The following is a 24,360-nucleotide window of genomic DNA, read 5'->3' as shown; positions in this document are numbered from 1 at the left end:
CAAAATTACACAAAGGTATTTTCTGCATACACGACTGGTGCTCCTCCCTGCAAGATGTCCTTCCCCATGGCCCGTCAGCTCTGCTACCTGACAAAGAATGCTCCCACTGCCTTAGCATCCTCTCAAAGAGTTTGTTGTACTGCTGAAGTCAGAAAAACAAAGCTTATGGACAAAGTTACTTATTTGTATTAGTTAAACGAAAAGCAAGTATGGAACTAGTCACTAAAAAGGAAATAATCTTTACTGAAGGAGTTTCCAAAGGTGTAATATTCTTTTTAATGTCTCATAATTTAACCTCGCTTAGTGCAGTCTCAGTTCCCCACACAAGATGGCAGCTCTTCTTTCCTTCTGTTCAGCTATTCCTCAGCACACTGAAAAGCATTTCACTTTCACCCTGACACTGCAGGTGCTGCCAGAAAACAAGTATAACCAGATTAGGGATAAGCCATGCAGCTCTAATCATTATTCACTCCCAGAAAAGCATCTGACAGAGCACAGCATGGTATGTGAGGAGCAGCATTGTTTCACTAGTACTCTATTTGTCTAAATCCAGCACGTACCAGTGACTCGTCTGTACTGCTTGTCACAGTTTTTGAGGTTTGAATCTGCCACATAAAAGGAAAAAAGAAGCATTATTTTTTCAATTCAGATTATGGGATGCTCACATGCACATAAGGACACATAACGCTATGCTCAGTCTTTTGGACCATATCTCCTACTACCTTGCCTGTACTGTCATTTAGAGAAGGGTAAAGTTAACTGCATTTCATGTTTGTTCTAGCACTCACTAAATAAATTAGTCTGTTTCAGGAAAGGAAACAGAGAATTGCATCTTTGCATAACTCGGGCTTGCTAGAAAACAAATACTAAATTTTATCAAGTCTAATGTCTGACCCCACTGAGTGCCTCTGTAAAGTCAGAAACTTTGAAGTCAATCTGACAATTAATGCTTCACAATTAGCTGCCATAAATGGCACTAAATTGCCAGCACTACTGACTAACAACTGTTTCATTTTGAAACAAATGATGAATAAGTTAGTTTAAATCATACAGCTCTGCTCTGTTGAAGCTCTTTTGTCCCTGGGTAGGCTGAGGGATGCCTCACTGTGCAGAGGGCCAGGCCCCTGAGGGTGTTGAGAGTGTGGATCTCTGTTCCATCCTCACCAGCATGGTCTGTCCCTCTTTATGAAAAGCCTAATAACCATGCTGAAGCACCTAAGTGTTATACGTAATGGTACTCCCAGGTGCTGAGGAGAGTTGTTCTGCACACTTATGCCATGCATATGAAGTAATGTAGGCTTATCCCAATACATATTTGTTCCAAATATATTAATCTCCTCTAAAGGTTCAACAACTAACAATGCAGAGACTAAAAGGCAGCAGCAGCAGGACAACAGAGCTACTTTGCCCCCCCCAAATCTCCCCCTGCACCCCGGTTTCGTGAGAGTGGGAAACCAGCAGGTGTCAGCAGGAGCTTGGGAATGGGACAGACGCAGCCTCAGGACTCCAGGCGAGGGAGAACCTGATTACGGACGAAAACCCGGCTGCTTACTGATAAAAAACAATGACTTTGTAAGCGGGTCATTAGCTTAAAGGAATTAAGGAGCCCTTTCCTCTGGCTGACTTCAGAGAGTTGTGGAGCAAAGGCTGCTGGAGCTGGAGGGAGGGCACTGCCACACTGTACGGCCCCTCTTCCCCATGCTGGCATGTGAGCTTGTTCAGGCAGACCCATATTTACACTGGGAATCTGTAGGGTTTTTTACAGGCCACCCGAGTGCTGTGGTTTGGGGGACTGCCTGCAAGAATGCTTGTAACCCAAGGCTGGATCCAGTCCCACTGTGAGTGATGAGGGTACTGAGAGGGGAACAGGCAGCTGTAGAAAGGGCAGAAGGATGCACGTGCTGCTGGACTGAACACTGAAACCACCCTAGCTCTCCTCCTCACCTCCACAGTCAATCCAGCCTATGTATCTCATGGCAAATGTAAGCCAATTAATTGAAGGTGACTTCTCAATTAAGGTGCAAATTAATATATTTTTCATCTCTTGAAGAGTGCCTGGTAATGAAAAGCACACAAAGATAGTTACCATAGAGAAGCTAACATGTGGTAACTTGTCCTTTGATAGCTTGTTTGTATATCAAAGTCTTTATTTAAATACCTGTCTTTCAAAAGAAAATTCTGGCAAGTCAGGCTCAAAAGACCCAACAGTTACTGCCCTTCTAGATTAACTGTCAATCATCAGACTTCTGCATGGGTCCTGCACTGCAGCTCTCACTTCTGTAATTGTCAAAATCAAAGAGCACTTCAGAATGAAATCAATACAGAAGTTCCTTCAAAATTATTTCTCAAAACAGCAGTAGGAAGACTCTTTTATAAAAAATAAATTTCACATTTGGAGTATTTGAACACTAATTACTGGAAATGGCCAAATAGAAATGCTCTGGAATTGAGAGGAAACAGTGACAATCTGCTCATGTATATGTTTTTTCCCTTACTCTTAGGGTAAAATGCCAAATAGTAAAAATCCTTTTTCACTACCAAATGGTAAAAATCCAATACCTATTCAATTTAGCAGCTCCATCACTAGGATGAAGTTCTGAGTGATTTTCATTGACAGTGTCCTGATGAAAAAAACAGAAAATCCTCTTGAAGTTAACATAAATACCATAAAGTACAAGAAGGTTCTTGGAGAAAACAGTGCAGACTGTTTTCATTTAAACGTCTGTCTGAGGGAGTGTTAGGGTCCTTTCTCTGAGACAGCTATGTGAAGTGAAAGGTAATATTGACTTTAATATTTTAATGCTAGAGTTGAAGGCTCTATAGATAGCAACATTACAAACTAGAAACAACCGTTTATTTCTGGACAAGGTTGTGCAGTCAGCATGGGAAAGTGCAGGCCTCAGCCATGAACTGAAAATACTCACTGACCTCAGGGGGAGTTGCACATTCCAGAAGAGAATCCCAGGACAGCCCCAGGACATTACATGGACTCTAGCCAACCCTAGTGTCAGGTTAGCGTGCCCACTCCTCCATTTCCCTCCTGCATTTGCTGTATTTGAGCCTTCCTGAACTCTAAGATGATGTGCCCTACCACCACACTGGACAGAGGGAAACTGTGTGCTCACACAGGCATCAGAGGATGAAGGAGAACACTCAGGTCTGTTCACACAATGCATCTCCCAGAGCACACCTGTGGTGCCCAACGCCTGCCTGCATTTCCACACCCCCAGTGAAGGGAAGAAACCACCTAGAGGGTTAGCCACAGCTTCACCTGAGAAAGGTGAAATATGGGCCCAGACTCCAGAAGAGAAAATTGTCCCTTCCTGCCCTCCAAGCCTCTACTATGGGGTGTTTGTTCACTGGAAAACTGCACCTTGCTGCACCAGAGCAGCAGCTCTGAACACAGAGGAGAGAGATGTAAGAATTAATTTAACACAACTAAAACCTTCTGTGCTCTCTCTGCTTGGAACAGCTGGGCCAGGTTTGCTAGCACTTTCCAAATAAGGCTCTGAAAGGAAGCATCATGCTGAACAGCAGGAGCTACAATACAGGGGGTTGCCACTGGAGGTGTTGAGAAATCCTACAAAAAAATGCTACCAACACTACCTTAAAAATTATGTGATCATCTTTGATCCAAGTTTATAGAAATACTTCAGAAATAATTGCTCCTTCATTTGCTTGACGAGTCAGGTTCAAAATTCAGTTTCCCTGGCAACAGCTGCGGACATTAAACTGTGCAATGTGTCTAGGAAAGAAAATAAATGGGAATGGAAAATTACTCCAGAAAGTTAGTTAAAGGGATTTGCAGAGAGAAGCAAAACCAGGAATGGGCAAGCAGTCACACATCAATAACCTCAAAGATCAAATATTTCACCTTTCTAAGTTAGGCAGGAAATAAAAGCTAAAGCTATAGTTGCTGCTGTTGCTTTTATCATCCAGTTGATTTGTTTGCTGCCGATAGCTGTATGTGCCAAAAAATCTTTTGGCTGCTTCTAAAAGACAAAAGAGGCTGAACATTGCACACTTTCATCTTTAAACACTGCTGGCAGAGGCAGCATTGCACAAGCTGTGCTAGGTAGCCATTTTCAGGAGTGCCCACTGGTGTCTTTTGCTAAAACGAGACAACTAAATCTATGTGCAGGAATGAAATAGCCTGGGCAGCCATTCATGGGTCACCAAAGATAGCAATCAGAGAACACAGTGAGGGTCTTACAGTCCCACCCTGCTCCTCAGCATGACCTCCTGCACGCCCACCTTGCACTACACACAGATTCATAGGCAATGGAGAGGGGAGAAGGCAAGTCATGTCCCGCTGCTCCAGCCAGCCAGCATGAGCTCTGGTGCCTGACCAACAACCCTCTGTGACTGCAGAGTACCTCACCAGCAATATCTCAGCAAAGCTACTGCCAAGCACCCTACAGCTGGATGAATAGCTTAGCAGCACCATTTGCACACAGAGGCACTGTTTGCAGTGTGGCCTTCTTCATTCCTATTAAATATAGCCCCAGATTTATTAGCATTTCCCTTTACCTGAGTTCTCATCAGAGGGCTGGCAGTTTTCTAGCTGAAATATTTCTGTGAAGTCACAGAAGACCGATTGATGGTTTTCAGAAATTATTCTGGATTTTCCAAGAGTAAAAAGTCTCCGAAGAAAATGATCAGAAGGATGGAGTACCTCTCCTATGAGGAAAGGCTGAGAGAATTGGAGTTGTTCAGACTGGAAAAGAGAAGGCTCCAGGGAGACCTTATTGCAGCCTTTCAGATCTTACAATGGGCCTATAAGAAAGATGGGGAGAGACTTTTTAGCCAGGCCTGTTGTGATAGGATGAAGGTTAATGATTTTAAACTAAAAGAAGGAGATTCAGGCTGGATGTGAGGAAATCATCTTTATAATGAGGTGTTGGGTGAGCCATTCCTGGAGACATTCAAGGCCAGGCAGAATGCGGTTCTGGGCACTATGATATAGTTGAGGATGTTTCTCTTCGTTGCAGGGGGTTGGACTGGATGACCTTTGAAGGTCCCTTCCAACCCAAACTATTCGGATTCTAGGATTCTATGAAAATGAGCAGAACCCTGTTCTAACTCTGGTTAAATGATAAGAGCAAATTCTTTCTGCACAGAATCATATTTTTTGCATTGAATAAACCACAAGACTTTCACCTCCCATCTGAACCAGACCAAGAAGAGAATATTACTGCAGAGCAGTGGTACAACACCCACACATCTTCCATATGACACTATTATCTGGAAAGACAATGCTATGAGAATGAGACTTGTTTAAGAATCAGACACCCACCATGGCATTTGAGATGGTTTGTGTCCACTCCCCTCAGACCTCAGCTCCACCAGCTTCTCCTAACAAAGCGAACAAAGATCTGAAATTGCATCAAAAGACCAGGTATGTATTGAGATATTGTGTTTCCAGCCCATTTGTCCCTAGACTGATTTAGGAGCCCCTCTCCAGTTTTGTAAATCTATTGATTTACAACAGCAGCCTGTCTATCTGTAGACTTCTGGCCTCATTTTACACTAAGAGGGATTTTAAACTGATCTGGCATGTTTACTGTCCCTTTCTTCAGGGAATTGCAAATGTAGTTAATGTGAACTAGATTACACCATCCCTCTTGGCCACCAGCGTCTCTGCCTCTCCGCAGGGCATCCTCCAGTAGCCTGGCTGAGGGCCGACAACATCAATTGTCAGATTGCTGGTGAAATATTTCCTCTGCAATTGCTAGCCACTGCCAGTTGATAAAATGGAGGAAAATAGACTGAAAGCTGCCACAGCAAGTGTCAAGTGGTTCTATTTATTTTCGTGTTAATAGACCAGTGTTACTGATGATGCTGGAGGCGAGCAGCTAATACCTCCTATGCAATAGTCCATGACTGTGACACTTTATTGTCAAGCCCTTTTTGATTATATTCAACAGGAGCCAGTATGAAGAAATGAGTGCTATACAAGGCGCAAGATCCTCACTGAAAATAGTTTGAAGCTACCTTCAAGACAAGTTTGCCTCTATACAAACACCTGTAGCATGACGAACAAACAAGAGGAATTAGAAATGTGTGCACGTCTACAGGGATATGATATCACTGGTATCACAGAAAAATCCTGGGATGGCTCCTATGACTGGAATGATGGAATGGAAGGTTACAGGCTCTTTAGAAAAGACAGGCCTGGCAGGCAGGGAAGGGGAGTTGCCGTTTATGTTAGGGATAGGCTGGAGAGTATGGAACAATGTCTGGGGACAGGTGAGCAGCTAACAGTTTGTGGGTCAGGGTTAAAGGGAAAACAGCTGTGGGAGACATTACTGTGGGGATCTGTTACAGGCCACCTGATCAAGGAGAACCTGTGGATGAAGGACTCTACGGACAGATAGGAAAAGCCTCACGCTCACAGGCCCTTGTTGTCATGGGTGACTTCAACCACCCTGACATCTGTTGGAGTGATGATATGGCCCAGCACAAGCAACCCAGGAGTTTCCTCGATTGTGTGGAAGAGAACTTCCTCCTGCAAGTAATAGAGGAGCCGACAAGGAGAGGTGCCATGCTTGACCTCGTGCTCACCAACAGGGAAGGGCTTGTTGAGAATGTGGTGCTCCAGGGCAGCCTTGGATGCAGTGATCACGAGATGGTCGAATTTGAGATCCCCAGGTCAGTGAGAAGAGCGTGCAGCAAGCTCACTTCCCTGGACTTCAAAAGAGCAGACTTTGGCCTCTTCAGGAACCTGCTTAGTAAGGTTCCACGTGATATAGCCCTGGAGGGCAGGGGGGCCCAAGACTCTTGGTTGATATTCAAGGATCACCTACTACAAGCTCAGGAGTGTTGCATCCCAACTAGAAGGAAGTGCGGCAGGAGGGCCAGGAGACCTCCTTGGATGGATAGGGAGCTGCTGAGGAAAATTCAAAGGAAAAAAGAGGCTTATAAAAAGTGGAAGCAAGGACAGGCGGCCTGGGAAGAGTACAGGGATGTTGTCTGGGAAGCTAGGGACCAGGATAAGAAAGCTAAGGCCCAGTTAGAATTAAACTTGGCTAGGGATGTTAAAGATACAGGAAGGGATTCTATACTTACACTGCAAATAAAAGACAGACTAGGGACAATGCGGGCCCTCTCCAGAAACTCTAGGGAGAGCTGGCTGCACAGGATTTGGAGAAGGCTGAGGTTCTGAATGACTTCTTTGCCTCGGTCTTCACTGGCAAAGGCTCTGACCTCACCACCCAAGTCTTGGAAGGCAGACGCAGGGACTGTGAGAATGAAGACCTTGGGCCCACTGTAGGAGAGGATCTGATTTGAGACCATCTTAAAAACCTGAATGTGCACAAGTTCAATGGGACCTGATGAAATCCATCCACAGGTCCTGAAGGAGCTGGCGAATGAAGTTGCTAAGCCACTGGCCATCATATTGGAAAAATCATGGCAGTCAGGTGAAGTTCCCAATGACTGGAAAAAGGGAAATATAACCCTCATTTTCAAGAAAGGGAAAATGGAAGATCCGGGGAATTACAGACCAGTCAGTCTCACCTCTGTGCCTAGCAAAATCTTGGAGCACATTCTCCTGGAAGGCATGCTAAGGCACATGAAAAACAACGAGGTGCTTGGTGACAGCCAGCATGGCTTTACTAAGGGGAAATCCTGCCTGACCAATTTGGTGGCCTTCTATGATGGGGCTACAGAACTTATGGACAGGCGTAGGGCAGTTGACGTCATCTACCTGGACTTGTGCAAAGTGTTTGACACTGTCCCACACAACACCCATGTCTCTAAATTGGAGAGACATCAGTTTGAAAGGTGGACCACTCAGTGGATAAAGAACTGGCTGGATGGCCACACACGAAGAGTTGTGGTCAATGGCTCAATGTCCGGCTGAAGACCAGTAACGTGTGGAGTCCCTCAGGGATCGGTGTTGAGACCAGTCTTGTTCAACATCTTTGTTGGTGACATGGACAGTGAGATTGAGTGCGCCGTCAGCAAGTTTGCCGATGACACCAAGCTGTGTGGTTCGGTTAATACGCTGGAGGGAAGGGATGACATCCAGAGGGACCTTGACACACTTGTGAGGTGGGCTGATGCCAACCTTATGAAGTTCAACCATGACAAGTGCAAGGTCCTACACCTGGGTCGGAGCAATCCCAGGCACAGCTACAGGTTGGGCAAAGAAGAGATTCAGAGCAGCCCTGCAGAGAAGGACCTGGGGGTGCTGGTCGATGAGAAAATGAACATGGGCCGGCTGCAGTGTGCGCTCGCAGCCCAGAAAGCCAACCGTATCCTGGGCTGCATCAAAAGGAGCGTGACCAGCAGGTCGAAGGAGGTGATCCTGCCCCTCTACTCTGCTCTCGTGAGACCTCACCTGGAGTATTGTGTGCAGTTCTGGTGTCCTCAACATAAAAAGGACATGGAACTGTTGGAACAAGTCCAGAGGAGGGCCACGAGGATGATCAGGGGACTGGAGCACCTCCCGTATGAAGACAGGCTGAGAAAGTTGGGGCTGTTCAGCCTGGAGAAGAGAAGGCTGCTTGGAGACCTCATAGCAGCCTTCCAGTATCTGAAGGGGGCCTAGAGGGATGCTGGGGAGGGACTCTTCCTCAGGGACTGTAGTGATAGGGGTAATGGGTTAAAACTTAAACAGGGGAAATTTAGATTGGATGTAAGGAGGAAGTTCTTTATTGTAAGGGTGGTGAGGCACTGGAATGGGTTGCCCAAGGAAGCTGTGAATGCTCCACCCCTTTTGGTGTTCAAGGCCAGGTTGGACAGAGCCTTGAGTGACACAGTTTAGTGTGATGTGTCCCTGCCCATGTCAGGGGGGTTGGAACTGGATGATCTTGAGGTCCTTTCCAATCCTAACTATTCTATGATTCTATAATTTCTTGTTTCTGCATATGCCCTTCCTCTGTGAAAACTGGAGGAAGGAGATCAAATTGAATCCTTGAAAAGAAAGATCAGAGCCCTCATTTTGGGGTAAAATGAAACTAATTTTAAAAAAGAAAAAGCCTTTAAAATAAATAAAAAGAGCAGATCTAAGGATCAGTCTGTGGCTGAGAAGCCGTTCAGGTACGTGGAGACCTCATAGCAGCCTTCCAGTATCTGAAGGGGGCCTATAGGGATGCTGGGGAGGGACTCTTTGTCAGGGACTGTAATGACAGGACAAGGGGTAATGAGTTAAAACTTAAACAGGGGAAGTTTAAATTGGATATAAGGAGGCAATTCTTTCCTGTTATGGTGGTGAGACACTGGAATGGGTTGCCCAGGGAGGCTGTGAGTGCTCCATCCCTGGCAGTGTTCAAGGCCAGGTTGGATGAAGCCTTGTGTGGGATGGTTTAGTGTGAGGTGTCCCTGTCCATGTCAGGGGGGTTGGAACTAGATGACCTTGAGGTCCTTTCCAACCCTAACTATTCTATGATTCTATGATTTGACCTTGTGGTTGATGTGAAACTCACTTAGTCTTCAATTGTGTAGCCCTAATATGATTTCAGGATGTTAGGACTAGAAAGGCTGCAGCTGGTGCTCTCAATGCTATGTTACATGCTGCTGACTGAGAAGCAACAGCAACTTGTTCCATTCATCAGCTTAAGTCACTGATAATGGGAGAGCAGTAACAATTACCATTAAGGTAGCACATCTGTGCCTACCTCTGCTCACGGTTCAACTTCATGGTCTCTATGCAGTCTGAAGTCATCCTCTGCCTCCAGCAAAACAACCGCTGATGCCTTTTCTAGGAAGGAGACGGAGCAGCTTTCCACTTTTAACAGCCCTGGGTGATTGTTTATTGACCAAGTTTTGCCCTTAGTTGCAAATCAATGTTGACTGAGACTATTCCACCAAATTGATCATGTTTCCTTGACCTGTGCTTTTTAAAATTTAAAGGCTGCTCTGTGTTCCTTAGAGAAGCAGTTAAGGTAAGCAGGCACTGTATGTAGAACATCAATACATGATCAGGCATTTACAGAGGAAGGTAACAAGGCTTATCCTTGGCTTTTGCGGAGATTTATTTCACAGTCAGAACAGCCCCAGGAAAGTCCTCTGCCTCCCGCACAGCATTACTACAATAGAAGGTTTCTTGTACCAGGGAAATGATTTTTCAGTGATTATCCTCATCCTAAAGCTTTATACAAACATTTAAAAATAGTTTTTACTGTTCCCAAGATAAGAAGAAGGTCTTCAATCCAACTTCTTTTCTATGGAAAGCCATTGTGAAGAAACAGGAGAGATTTGAGGTGAATTAAAAACATTTGGTGTCAGCAAGCTGTGCAGCAATGCTTTCTGCTGGCTAAGGCTTCCTAAATGTGCTTTGCAGTATGTCATATGGCTCTTAAGTCAGCTTAACTGAGGACAATTTTGTATCCATTAGGTTGAAGACAAGCAGTAGAAAACTTGTTTTATTAAGGCTGAGAAAGAACAGTATTGTTTTAAGCACCTTCATGTGTTGCCTTCGTTGGTAACTGGTGATAAACAGCTAGGGGAGGAGAGAAGGAATGCTAACATGACAGCTGATATCAGCCATGACTTTTACAGACTTCAAAAGCTGACATTCAGCCATAGCCTTCATCGATTCCCCTCACAGCTTCACACAAGTTTTGAGAGACTTGTGGAGAAAAAAGGAGATTTACAGAATATAGCAGTAGGAAGAAGACAAGGTCTAGTGGCAGACATTCCTTTCTTAACCTTTTGGGGACCCCCAAGAAGAATCTATCAGATTTTAGTACACTTCTCAAGGCCTTACTGTTTTTCTGTGGTCTGCAGAGAGGTCTAAGACTCGAGGATCAGTTCCTGCCCAGCATCTATTACCAACAGGGGACCATCCATCACTGACTTTAAAATTATTTCCATTCCTTGTCATGACCTGAATCCATGTTATGACTGATCTAAAGTGTTACCTTCAGTTAGAGAAACTTGTAACAATCTTAGCATTTTCTTCATGATTGCTGGAATGGGAGATTTGCTATCCCATAGCAGTGCTAGGTGGCATTTCTTCAGTGTTGATCCTGCTATGATGTATTAGCAATAGGAATAGGAAAGTTCTCCTCGAATGATGTGGTGCTTATTTTAATCAAATGTCACAGTAGTTCTTCATGATTCTCATATTAGTTAAAAGATCATGGAACAGAGTCACAAGGTTTGGGTTAAGATGCCATTAAGATAGTCTTCCATCATAGCGCATCACACATGGTCTTTCTTTTCTCACAATGTTTTGTGCATTTGGAAGAATTTAGGACCAGTTCCTTTCTGGAGTAAAATGCAATTAAGAAATATGTTGATGCTTAACATTTGCAATCTGGTTTGAAATGTTTGATTGGAAATTTTGAGCCAAAGGCTTTATTTAAGCAAAATAAAAGTAAAATCTCCTCATCTTTGATGCTGATTCTGTTTATAAATCTTCTAGGCTATTATCAGCTCTGTTCAAAGAACTAGGGCTGAACAGCCCAGAGAAACACTATATCACATGGAAATGCCAATGAACAACAAAAAGGAGCCAGTGAGGTGCAATAAAACAATTAAAAATCAACATAAATCATGGCCATAGCACTTCATGCAAGCTAAATTAACTATTACAACACTAATGCACACTGCATTATTAAGTTTGAATTACACTAAGACTTACTTAAGTCTGGCGACAAACTGCTCTGTGCAGTCGATGAGATGGGAAAAGGACAAAAGAAATGTTAATCCACAGAACTACTGAGCAGCCTCATTTCAGTGTAACAAACATTGGAGTTCACAGAGCTTTATTAGCCCAAGTCAAGATGAAAAGGCCAGAGATGTGTGCGGAAATGAAATTCCATCATACATCATTATAGAAACCTAATAATAGGTTATTTCCAGAATTTCTGGGACACTGCAGAACTGCTGAGGCCTCAATGGGCCTGACAACTGCTGACTGAAGGTACTGCAGTTCTCATCCATTTTGTTTTGGAAAGACACAATCTGGTCAGTGTGACAGTCAAAAATAGGGCAGTGTCTGACAAGGACTTAGTTCAGCAGCTGGCCCTGCTCACAAAATACACGTGAGATATATGTATACATGAGAGATGCAGGGAGAAAATAAATTAATTCCTTTATTAAATGTAGCAAAAAAAGAGTATGCTTCCCTTCAAAAAAAAAAAAAAAAAAACAAACCAAAACAAAAACAACAGTGGAGGAAGGAGATGCATTTAATAAATGTTAATGGTTGATTATTGTTTCCTCACAGAAGTAAATTTTACAGTGTGAAATTACATTCAACATTACGAACAGTACATTCTGAAATAAAACAATGAAAAATAAAACACAATAATTTTTTATTTACAAGCTCTGAAAAGGAAATGTTTTTGTGGATTGATGAATCCACAAATGAAATGTGGATTTTTTTAACCTGTTTTCAGTTTTCCCTTACAAAATCTTTGTGCTTCAGCAGGGCAGGTGAAACATGGGGGTTTTGTTATGTGGCAGCTAGGGATGCAGGTTAAAAGTTGCTGATGTTCTGTCAGGATTTTGTTAAAACTGAACAATTTTCAAGAAATATTTGATTTTTATGTAACTTCATATTCCAATAGAGAAAGTGCTCCATGGAAATTTTTCTAGTAAACTTCAAGAAAAGTGGCATGCAAAAAGAAGCTTTTGTTGAAGAACACTATTAGGAGAACTGTTTTACAGCAGTAAAAAACCCTATGCTCCTGCAGCTCTCCTCTTCCTCTGTTCCAACTGTTCCAAGCATGTTTCAACTAAAGAACTTTGTCATCTTACACAGAATCCTCTTCATTCTGCATAAGGCAGAGAGTGTTTTGCAACAAGACATCATACTTTATTTTTTATATCTGAGGTTTGCTACCACATGCTATCCTGAGAACATCATCAATAAAAAGATATTCACGGCAGCCACCTATACTGGTACTGGTCAGCTCTTTTAAAACATTCAGCAGCAGGAGGTACATCATCCTCATGTTTTGGAAAAGAGCTAGTGATTGTAAGAGCTCTTTCCAATGTGCAGTGTAAAATACGGCATTTTACATAGCTCAGATAACCTCACTGACAGCTAAGTGGAAAGTTAGTAAGAGTTATCAAACACCGTTAATTCTTTTGAATGGACCCTCCGGTCCATCCACATTTAAAAAGGACAAGCTGCACTAGCCACTTTTTCCCCTTAACAAGCATGCTTACAAAACCCATAGAGCAAGATGGTGAAAGTGGTTTTACACGCAGAGGGACATATGTCTTCTGATGGTGTCATGCAGCAGGATGACAGCTTATGGAAGATGGTTTCAAGTTTCTGAACAGATTGGTGCCGGCATGGTATTGCTGCTAAGTGAACATGCCAGTCAGGATCAGAGCCGAGTCTTTCATGTTATAGTAAACCCAGACCGGAACCTGGCAGAATGACCTCATTAACCTCATGACTCTTGATCTCTCAATTATGTCCAACTCTCCACTCACAGAAGAATTTGGGACAAGTCTGTCTCCAACAGGAATTTATTTATTTCCATAAATGATCTATTTACATTGACTTGGAGGTCAGCATCTTTTTTTAAAGACAGTCACACTGAGTAGGGATTATCTATTCTTTTGAGATGCTGTAATGGTCTAATAATACAGATGAGGGACAAACAGTGTCATAGAAAGATATTTAACACGTGAATTCATTTGCCATCTGGAATTTCAGCAAGACAACTGAAAATTGTGAGAAATGTGGAAAGTGACACTTGAGCTTTACCGCACTCATGTAGTTATATGAACTAGTCCTGACACGACTATGAAAATTCCCTTTTTCAGAAGTCATGTGAAGTTTAGAGAACAGCTAAACTATACTGGGGACACATTGAGCATGAAAATGAATAGGCAGTACCAGTGTGGAAAGAGAGGGAGGTCATAGATCCATGCTTCCACAGAAGTTATCAGCCCATTAATGGGAGAACATTTCTGACTGGTTTTGTCCAGTAAAAGGGCTGTGCCTCAATGTTGATGTCTTAATTCTGTCATTATTTCTTCTGCAATCACTGATGTCATGGTTAAAGTAAAACCAGGCACAAGAACCATCGCTGCTTGTTCTGTCCTGGAGTCACAAAGGATGCAAACCTTCCAAGGAAAAATCAGGGGTGAATGTGGCAGAGAAGCATGCTGGTTGTTTCAAAGTTCACACACTTCCTCAGAATTCTGTTCGAATGAAGTAAATGCATTTTCATTACAGAAGTACCTGAGCAGCCTTGGATCAAGAATTTAATTTTGATGAAAGATTCAAGTCCTCGTAGAGTTAGGCATGTACTTAAATGTACAATGGAAAATGCTTATGATTATCTATGACGGTGAAGATGATAGACAAATTACATTTTTGTTAGAATGGAGAAGGCAGGAGCTAACCAATATCCTCCAAAGATATCTCCAAAGTAACTCATGATACATTGATTCTCAGTGTCACCTGGGTACTTTTTAAACTGTTGCCACTGTTATTCTCAAACAAGTTAAACTTAGCAGTTTGCAAATTAACTGGAAGAACGCTTTCCTAAAACTGATACAGTGAAATGTACCAGGTCCTTGATAGGGAAAATCGATCCAGCACTCAAGAAAACATTGATCATATATTCAGATTTCAGTGATCATGCAATGCTTATTCACCTTTCTGTTAGCACGTGATACATGCATTCATCACTGCCATCATTTAATTCTGCACCTCTAACCTAGGCGACCATGAACTTTTTTGAGTGGTGAATTCCATTCTGTGTCCTTCATCCTGAGGTTTGCCCATGCTTGTCCACATCTTCCAGTCCTAATATGAGCTTGTCTGTAAGTCAGTTGAAATACAAGGGTTTTCATCTTCTGATGGGCCATCACTATTCATTACGTAAAATAATGACCACTTCTTTTGCCAGTACGCTCGTTGGTGTTGTAGGAGCAGCAAGCCTTAATCAGTAGCAATAGATATCAGAAACAGACCTTTTCAGATTTCCATAGATTTGAACTGCTTTCTGTGCTAACCATAAAATATGCATAAAGATATTCAGTGTAGTTTGCACCGTACCCAGTACTCAGCCTTGTTGGCCTGGATCCAGTCTCACCTGCACAACACAACACAGGCAGGACACATGAGCAGCACCAGTAGGGAGGAACTGCACCTCTCTGACTCTGGTTCATGAGGGAGCAACACGGGGGAAATTGATAACAGAGGTGGAGGGGTAAGAGCTGCACTAAGTGTTCATCACAGCACAAGGCCTCCATCACATATTTCCATCGTGATCACATGAGAAAGTGCCTTTGAAGGCTCATAACCAGCACCTCAGAAACAATGACAATGAGAAATGTTCTTCCTACATCCAACTATTTTTATTGTACTTTTAATGCACACACAGCAGATATATTTCCTGTTAGGGATTTTTCCTAAACTGGTTGCCAAATATGTGGAACATTGTAGCCCTAGGGCTCAACTAAACTTTGCCCTTTTTATTATTCAACTCACAAAATAGGAGAGCCCTTAAAGAGGGCTTGAATGTACGTATCCCAGCTCAGTGTGTTACCTGGTGCCAGCTTTTGCCTGTGGATTCCACCCACTGAAATGCATCTCATGTGATTCCCAGTGGGTTTCAAAGTGTATGACAAGAAGTCTTTTATCTTTATTATATCTTTCCTACCATTCAAAATCTCCAGATCGCTTTTTCTTTCTTTCCTAAGTAATGATGGAGCTTTATAAAAAGCTATGTGAAGAGAAATGCCAAGAGAGAAATAAAGACAAATATTGATATAATGCAGCAATTTCAGAAAAAAAAATTAAAATTTATTGGCAATTGTCAGGCTATGAAAAGAGCAAAAATATATTACTTACACCTGACTTAAGTTTCTGATATTGCTATTATATTGGAAAATCTTTTAAGCCCTGAGGGACAGATCTATTGAATTCTGCCACAAACCTTAACAGGCTCTACAGAGCAAAAAAGACAAATGTGGTAGCCCCAAAATTACCAAATCCAGTCAAGTGATGTGACCATAATAAAATTTTTCAAGCTTAATGTGCTTCTACTTTCTCTTTATTTTAAGATAACAGCTAGAAAAGCTGAGGAAGCATTCTGGTAAATAATACTGAATTTATTATGGCTCAGACATGTCCCACTCCTTAACCGTCTCCTGAGATGTACAACACTGCATTAAGTCAGCAGTGACTAGCAATGAAGGGAATGAGCTAGAAAGGTGCAGTCCAGTGAGAGCTAGAAACAGTTTATCTGCCTGAGAAGCAGAACATATCAAGAAGACCAGTCATGCACTTTCAAAAATCAAAAGCCACTCTTGAAAATGCACCACCTCCTCAAATTTTCTGTGCACAAATGGCTGATGGAAAGCTGATATGATTCAGTCAAGAAATGGGAGTGGGGAGTTGATTTCTTCTTTCAAATCTCTGTTAATAAACTGATCTGTAATTTAAATCACTAAATCATTCACTGGATCAATAAGCATACCCGTCCATGTGCTTCAGCAGCGCATGAGGAACCCACACAATTAGCATGCTAAACTGACAAGAAAATTGAACTGATTTACCTGTCACACCCCTCCCAGAACAGTTCATTCCAGTTTGGGTGCCGCTACCACCAATTAGGTATCTATCTTTGGATTCAAGAGGAAATCATAGCTTGCTCCCATATTGCAAATCAAATGACAGATGGTTTAAAATGATGCCTGTGGGGTACTATGCCCTCAGGATCCCACTCCTCTGCTTTCACCTCCTTCTTGCAAATAATTTTACATCATCTTAATCATGGCCCATTAATTACTTTTACATAATGTAAGAAATAAGGCAGATGTCTGAAGAGTAGTTTAAAAATGAGGTAGCCATGCAACTTAATCTAACATGTTTCTGAAGTCTTTGATCAAAGACTAACCCCAAGAGAGCCTTGGGAATCTCAGCTCTAACTTCACTGGCAGTTGAAGCCCAGTTGTGAGCCATGGAAATAGCCACACAACAGTGTACATACCACCTGGTCTCCCAGCAATTCTCATCACTCATTTCTTGACACTTAATGTCAACTGGGCTCGCGCAAGTCACTTCACAGAGCAGTGTTCCTCTTGTGGACTGGCCATGGGACTTTCACGTGGTTGAAGACAAGCAAAGTTTAGGGGTCTACCTCCACTAACAATAACACAGCTGCATGCTGTTAAAGCAGTTGGTGGTTAAGTGAGAACTAATAAATAACGGTATGTCCTGCCTGTTGCAGTGGAATGTGGTGTGGGGGGAGTGGGCAGAGCCAGCAGCACTCAGGAGATTTCGTTTGCATTACCTAAAGGTCAAGAATTACAGACACAGTTTACAGCTTCAGTATCCTGGTATCACTTTTAAAATGAGATCCCCTGTACTAAGAGAAACACTGTGATGAAACAGTCAAGAGGCTTTCTGCTTTCTACCATGGATACCTCCATGAGCCATAACGTGACTTGTTTGAAACAATCCTTTGCATCAGGACCTTTAAGGATAAGTTTCTTTGTCATACCTTTAGAAACCTGTAGTAGGTCAACTGTAGGCATCAAAAGCACAACTGTGTATGTTTTATATCCCTTATCATCAGATTTTAAACAAAAATGGTAGGCTGTAAAGATAATACTGGAGAACAAAGTGATGCACACACAGTAATACTTGGAAGTAAATGAACTTTAAACAGACCAATGATAAAACAAACACTTGTAAAGTTATTATTCAGTTCTATTCTGTAGTGCTCTCATGAAGCAGAAGACACCATCTCTGAAAGGAAGAATTTTTTGAGAATTGGGAAATTCTTGTTTTGTCTCACATTTGCCACTTTGAAATCTGAGAAACACTGAAAAAGAATAAGATGTAGTTAATTCTAACAGGAAAAAAAAGAAAGCCAGAATGAATGGGAACACTGCCTTATTAATACCAGGAAGATGATGATTTGATAATACCTCATCTCGTTTTGAAACACCTTTTTTTATTTTTTCTTATCTACCTTATTATTATCTATCACATTACATCTAGGGGTATGATTTCAGGCTCCCCTCCTCTGGTATGGCTCCTGTTCGTCTTGTATGCAAAGTTATGTGAAGACTTTAAATTCTTTGTATCCAATGTTCTGCTAAGGGACAGGTTTCAACAGCAGCCAATAATTGTATCTTCTCAAAGATATAAAACTGTTTCTTGGTAAACTGCAAACTAAGATACGTCAGCAAGTTGGAACTGCAAAATTATATTGCTTATAATAAATAGCTTTCTTATCAGGGAAAGAAAAACATTCACTACAGAAAGATATGATCAATATAAACTTGAATAGCAACATATTTGTAGGTATATTCTAAAGGTTATGTTGTTCCATGATCTTCAGAAATTCCCTCATAATGCGAATAGATCTGAGCACTTAAGGCAAATGATTTCCTGCAAATGTTTGCTTACACTTTTAAATCAAATTGCCTCATTATTGCTTGTTATTTGTTGCTGCTCATTCCCCATAGATATTCAGATAAAAGATGTATTTATGCTTGAAGATACAATGGGACTAAAAGCATCTGAGCTTACCTCTGCTTTCTTTTCCTGTATAAATTTGATTAAAATGCATGAATTTCTTGCAGACATCTAACTCCCAAGGAAAGCAGTGGGCACTACATGAAAAGTAGAAAGAGAGTGCCAAAGTGCTTTAAGGCTTTACAACCTCATCATAGTTTTCTTATTCTGTAAAGTGAAGACAAATTTAGGAGAGTAAAATATTCAAACCAGCAAAATGTTTTGTCACATCAGTAGCAGGACTTGTACAGGAACTTCATTATACATAGATGTGTCTCTGCATCATGAGCTGGGTTTCTCTCTGCTCCAAAAGCAAGATATCTCTACCAGACTGCAGTGAAAAATCATGCTGAATTCTCATCTTCAGCCTGTTCAGATTCTATGGGCTGGTTTTCATTATTTGGCTGGCTTACATTCAAGTGCGTCTCACCTAGAGTGAGAGGAGCTCTGGGGCTCTGCTCTACAATACCTTAGCCATAGCTGCTGTTACTGGACAGTGGGTCTTCCCCCTCTCTGTACTGTACTCCCACAAGTAGCAGCCTTTCAACCCCGGTTCTGACTAGAGTTTTTTGGCAGTTCCTTCACAAAGCGGAGCTCTCGTGATAGGTCATGCATAAGCACTGATCTCTCATATAGTTGAATACTGAAATGACACATAATCAAATGCAGATTCAAGATTCCCTGTTAATTACGCAGGGACAGTTTTGTCAGTGGAAGAGAATTTCAGAAATAAAAAACCCCCAAACTATGGCTATATATAGGATACAGACATAAGAAACTGCACGAATGAATGCGTAGACTGCTTCCTCTTAATGGCTACAGAGGATCCAGTCCAAAGGCATGGCAGCAATCCATTTCTTAGAATGCAGACACCTGGATTGTGTGTGAAACTGCATGCTGAATGAGACACAGTTGCTCATTACTGTTAGAAATTATATATTTGACATGAACTCTAAAAATAAGGAAATCCAGAACTCTAACCCTTTGCCCAGGTTTTCTGTGATCCCCAGCAGCGTCTGATGTTCTGACACAATGTACTTTAACAAAGACTCTGTGAAAAGAAAATTCAGTCCTAAGGTTCCTATTGAGAATGGCAGCTGGTTATACTTTACCATGAAACACAGCTTGTTCTTGTTATTCATCACTAACCCTGAGGAGGAAGACAGCACCTTTCATACATTTGCAATTGGCTGAAAATTAAATTCCTTGCTCTAAGGCACCGAAAACATCGAATAGCTTATATGTCAATGCCTGACAAGGTAAAGGAATGGATGAAGACTGTAGCCCTGTTTTTAAAATTAAGCATCCTTAAATTAAAAAAAACCCACCAAAAACCAAATCCCCCCCAAAAAACAAAAACCGAGTGACAAACTGGTCTCCCAGAGATTTTTAAATAGTGAAACAATTACGTAGAGAATAACACATGCAGGGAAAAAAACCCACAAACAAACATACCCCCAAACAACAAAAATATCCCAGCTCTTAAGACTGACATTGGTATCCTCTCAGCAGCTCCTTCAAAACTTTGAATCCAGGAAATCTGAGGTATCAAGCAATCCAAAAGCAGCAACAAGGTCCTAGGAACATGTACAGACTTGTCTCAAGGCGTTGAAGGGACTAAATGCCAGAAATGTTGGTAGCCAAGAGCAAAGAAAGGGAGTTTACAACTTTACACTTAAATGTTGAGCCTGCTCATTTATTTACTTTCTTCAACTGCTATTTCTCCTATGAACCCTCTGCAAGAAATGGTCCCTCAACTCTGACTTCAAGCATAGTTTTTGAACTTCTGAAAGCCCATGGCAGTCACCCTCACCAAGCCTTGCTGTGCACTGGAGTACACCTTGTGATCTTACGAGGTATGAAAGACACATATGTAATGTTGTCCAGGCTCAGTGTAAAGCACACCTGTGCTCCAAAGGCTGGCTATTGGCTTTTAGAAGTGCTAGCAGGGAGATTAGGCACAGAAAGGTAGGCGTAGTCTTGGCCTGTTATTCCACTAAGAATAAAAATTAAAACCCATGAAGTAATAAATTCTACTCTCACTGCTGCAAAACATTTGTAAAGTAAGCAACCCTTAAAGTATGAATCTGACTGGATGACTCAGACATTATTTATACTTTTCTTATGATTAACTTTTTGCTGGCAACATCACTATATAAAACAAGGCACCATTCATCACTTTCAAGGCAACATCATTGCACACCCTAAAATTAAGCATCATAAATTTAGTTATCCTTGGAATAATTACATTAAAGTTTCATTGGCACTTTGGACAGTCTGTGATGTTATAACTTTAGCTTAAAATAGTGACTAATTTTAAACTAAACATTTGCTTAACATATTGTCATGCAACACGGATATAATAGTAGTTTGGTTCTGTAACCTTGGTGGTTTTCATTAGTCTGTAACTTTTCGCTGTCATTTATCTAAACTAAGTAAGCAGTAAGTCTGTTGACTATGACCACTACCCCAAGGCCAACTCCATTAGTGACAAAAGGTCTCTTTATTAACAAGTTCTTTGAAATGCATTGTAATTTCCAAGCATTTCCTGGGAATGCAATTCTTTTTTAGTGCCATGAATTTTAATACAACTACTTGCAAAGATGGTATGAGAGCAAAAGTGTCCAAGAACCTCAGCAGTAACTACAGCAATAAACCTGTGTCGTGGTTTAGGCCCAGGCTGTAAGTCAGCCACACAGCCCTCTTGCTCACTCCCCCATTTTCTCCCCACCACCCGCCCCCCCACCCAGCTCCCCGAGGGACAGGGAGGGGAATCGAAAGAATGTAACTCCCACGGGTTGAGATAAGAACAGTCCAGTAACTAAGGTATAACACAAACCACTGCTGCTACCACCAATAATGATAATGATAAGGGAAATAACAACTGTGCCTGGTAAAATCTTGGAACACATTCTCCTGGAAGGCATGCTAAGGCACATGAAAAACAACAAGGTGCTTGGTGACAGCCAGCATGGCTTCACTAAGGGGAAATCCTGCCTGAGCAATTTGGTGGCCTTCTATGATGGGGCTACAGAATTGATGGACAAGGGTAAAGCAGTTGAAGTCATCTACCTGGACTTGTGCAAAGTGTTTGACACTGTCCCACACGACATCCTTCTCTCTAAATTGGAGTGACATCAATTTGATGGATGGACCACTCGGTAGATAAAGAACTGGCTGGATGGCCGCACACAAAAAGTCGTGGTCAATGGCTCGATGTCCGGCTGGAGACCGGTAACGAGTGGTGTCCCTCAGGGATCGGTGTTGGGACCGGTCTTGTTTAACATCTTCATCGCTGACATGGACAGTGGGATTGAGTGCGCCCTCAGCAAGTTTGCCGATGACACCAAGCTGTGTGGTTCGGTTGATACGCTGGAGGGAAGGGATGCCATCCAGAGGGACCTTGACATGCTTGTGAGGTGGGCTGATGCCAACCTTATGAAGTTCAACCATGACAAGTGCAAGGTCCTACACCTGGGTCGGAGCAATCCCAGGCACAGCTACAGACTGGGCAAAGAAGAGATTCAGAGCAGCCCTGCAGAGAAGGACTTGGGGGTGTTGGTCGATGAGAAAACGAACATGAGCTGGCAGTGTGCGCTCACAGCCCAGAAAGTCAACCGTATCCTGGGCTGCATCAAAAGGAGCGTGACCAGCAGAGCGAAGGAGGTGATCCTGCCCCTCTACTCTGCTCTTGTGAGACCTCACCTGGAGTATTGTGTGCAGTTCTGGTGTCCTCAACATAAAAAGGGCATGGAACTGCTGGAACAAGTCCAGAGGAGGGCCACGAGGATGATCAGGGGACTGGAGCACCTCCCGTATGAAGACAGGCTGAGGAAGTTGGGGCTGTTCAGCCTGGAGAAGAGAAGGCTGCGTGGAGACCTCATAGCAGCCTTCCAGTACCTGAAGGGGGCCTATAGGGATGCTGGGGAGGGACTCTTTGTCAGGGACTGTAGTGACAGGACAAGGGGTAACGGGTTAAAACTTAAACAGGGGAAGTTTAGATTGGATATAAGGAGGAAATTCTTTCCTGTTAGGGTGGTGAGACACTGGAATGGGTTGCCCAGGGAGGTTGTGAGTGCTCCATCCCTGGTGGTGTTCAAGGCCAGGTTGGCTGAAGCCTTGTGTGGGATGGTTTAGTGTGAGGTGTCCCTGTTCATGGCAGGGGGGTTGGAACTAGATGATCTTGAGGTCCTTTCCAACCCTAACTATTCTATGATTCTATGATTCACAAAGAAAGGCTGCCTCAGAAAGGGTGTTCTCAGTGGTGACAGAGGCTTAAAGTGCTATGACAGAGGTGGAGGACAGAAAAGGTTTCATTTAAGCCAGTTAACCACTGGAACAGACTGCCTGTGTAGAGTCTTTAAACAGGTAAATCAGCAACCTGAGCACATTCAGGTGGAACTGATCCTACCTTACAACAGGGTTTCCTATTGGCCTTACACTCCACCACTGTCCTTCCACAGTCACTGAAGTTTCATTGCACTCCTTCCCTGGCCTCACCCGTTACCTCTGTATTTAGCTTTCAGCTCATTCTGAAAGCCTTGGCCACCCTTATACTCAAGAAGTCACAGGGAATGATATAACGAGCTGATGTCATACTCCCGGCTGCATGTGCGTTATTTTCATCTTTCATTTTCATCTTCGTTGTATATTAGGAAACATACACCATCCTGTGTGCATGCACATATGCACATGTGTGCTTTTTAAACCCAAGAAACTCCCATTACTGATTAACCTTAAAACGCCACCAAAATAAACCTGTGGTAACGCATGCTTCTTAATCAAGTTGCATCACGATACCTCACAATGTCATTTCAGTTATGATTCCATTGGTAATGGCTGGGATTATACAGTATACAGGGGTGACACACATCTTTCAAAAATAAAAGTATGAGTAAACATCTAATAGCAAAGCTAGCTTAGATTATGTCATCAGTTTTGAAGAGGAAATGACCTCAAAGATTAATGAGGAATTCTGCCTAGAAGTCAAAGATATGACATAGTCTTATATTACTAAGCAAAAGCTAGATAGGATCTAACCTACTTCAAACAGACCACCCTTTAATAGAGAGAAAAGAAAAAGGCAGAATACCAAAAGCCCATATTTATCTCTGACGTAACACTGACGAAGCCAACAGAATTCCTTGAAGTTCAGTGTGCCTCAGAGTGCCACATGGCAAGTGCTGCAGGTCATCCTGTAAGCTGCAAGGAATGATGGATAGGAAAAGCAATGCCATTTTCCTTTCCTATTTAGGAAACATTACACTAAGAAACAAGATACCGCAGGACCGTAACTATGCAAAATGACATTATTATGATGTGAAAATGCACAAATCAATTCATTAAACTATTGCATACATACTCCAGAAAGGCCTCTGGAATGAAGAAATCATGAAGTTCCCTAAGAAATTTGATTTTTTTTCTATCCTGTACCTAACAAACGTAATTATGCTGTAAATAATAAACAAGTAAACAAGTTTCATAGATAACTTTCTTGAAAAGCAGTCAGGAATTAAATGGGCTGTACATCATTTTTTCAAAATCCTAACCCTGGGAGATCATTCATCCATCTGATCAAGTCAGACTTTCCATATTTTTATATAATCTTCAGACTAGAGACAGTGGTTCCCTCATCCTTAGCGCTGACACCAAACATGATAGTGTTTCCAGACCCCCTTGAAGGTAGGTTGCAAATAGATGGACATTAATAGATAATGGCTGCGAACAGAGCACATAAATACCTTTTAAAAAATTAACAAACCTGGACTTCTTTGGACATACAAGCAATAGAAAGAAATAGCCTGGGAAATGTATCTAAAGTTCTCATTCACAGCCTGCTTCTGGTTTTACGCTGTGTGATAAGGGCCACTATTTACTTCTGATGACGAGGGGTCTCTACTCTGGCC

The sequence above is a fragment of the Lathamus discolor genome, chromosome 2 (assembly GCF_037157495.1).
Source record: "Lathamus discolor isolate bLatDis1 chromosome 2, bLatDis1.hap1, whole genome shotgun sequence".
Lineage (NCBI taxonomy): Eukaryota > Metazoa > Chordata > Aves > Psittaciformes > Psittacidae > Lathamus > Lathamus discolor.
Note: the sequence above shows the minus strand (reverse complement) of the source record.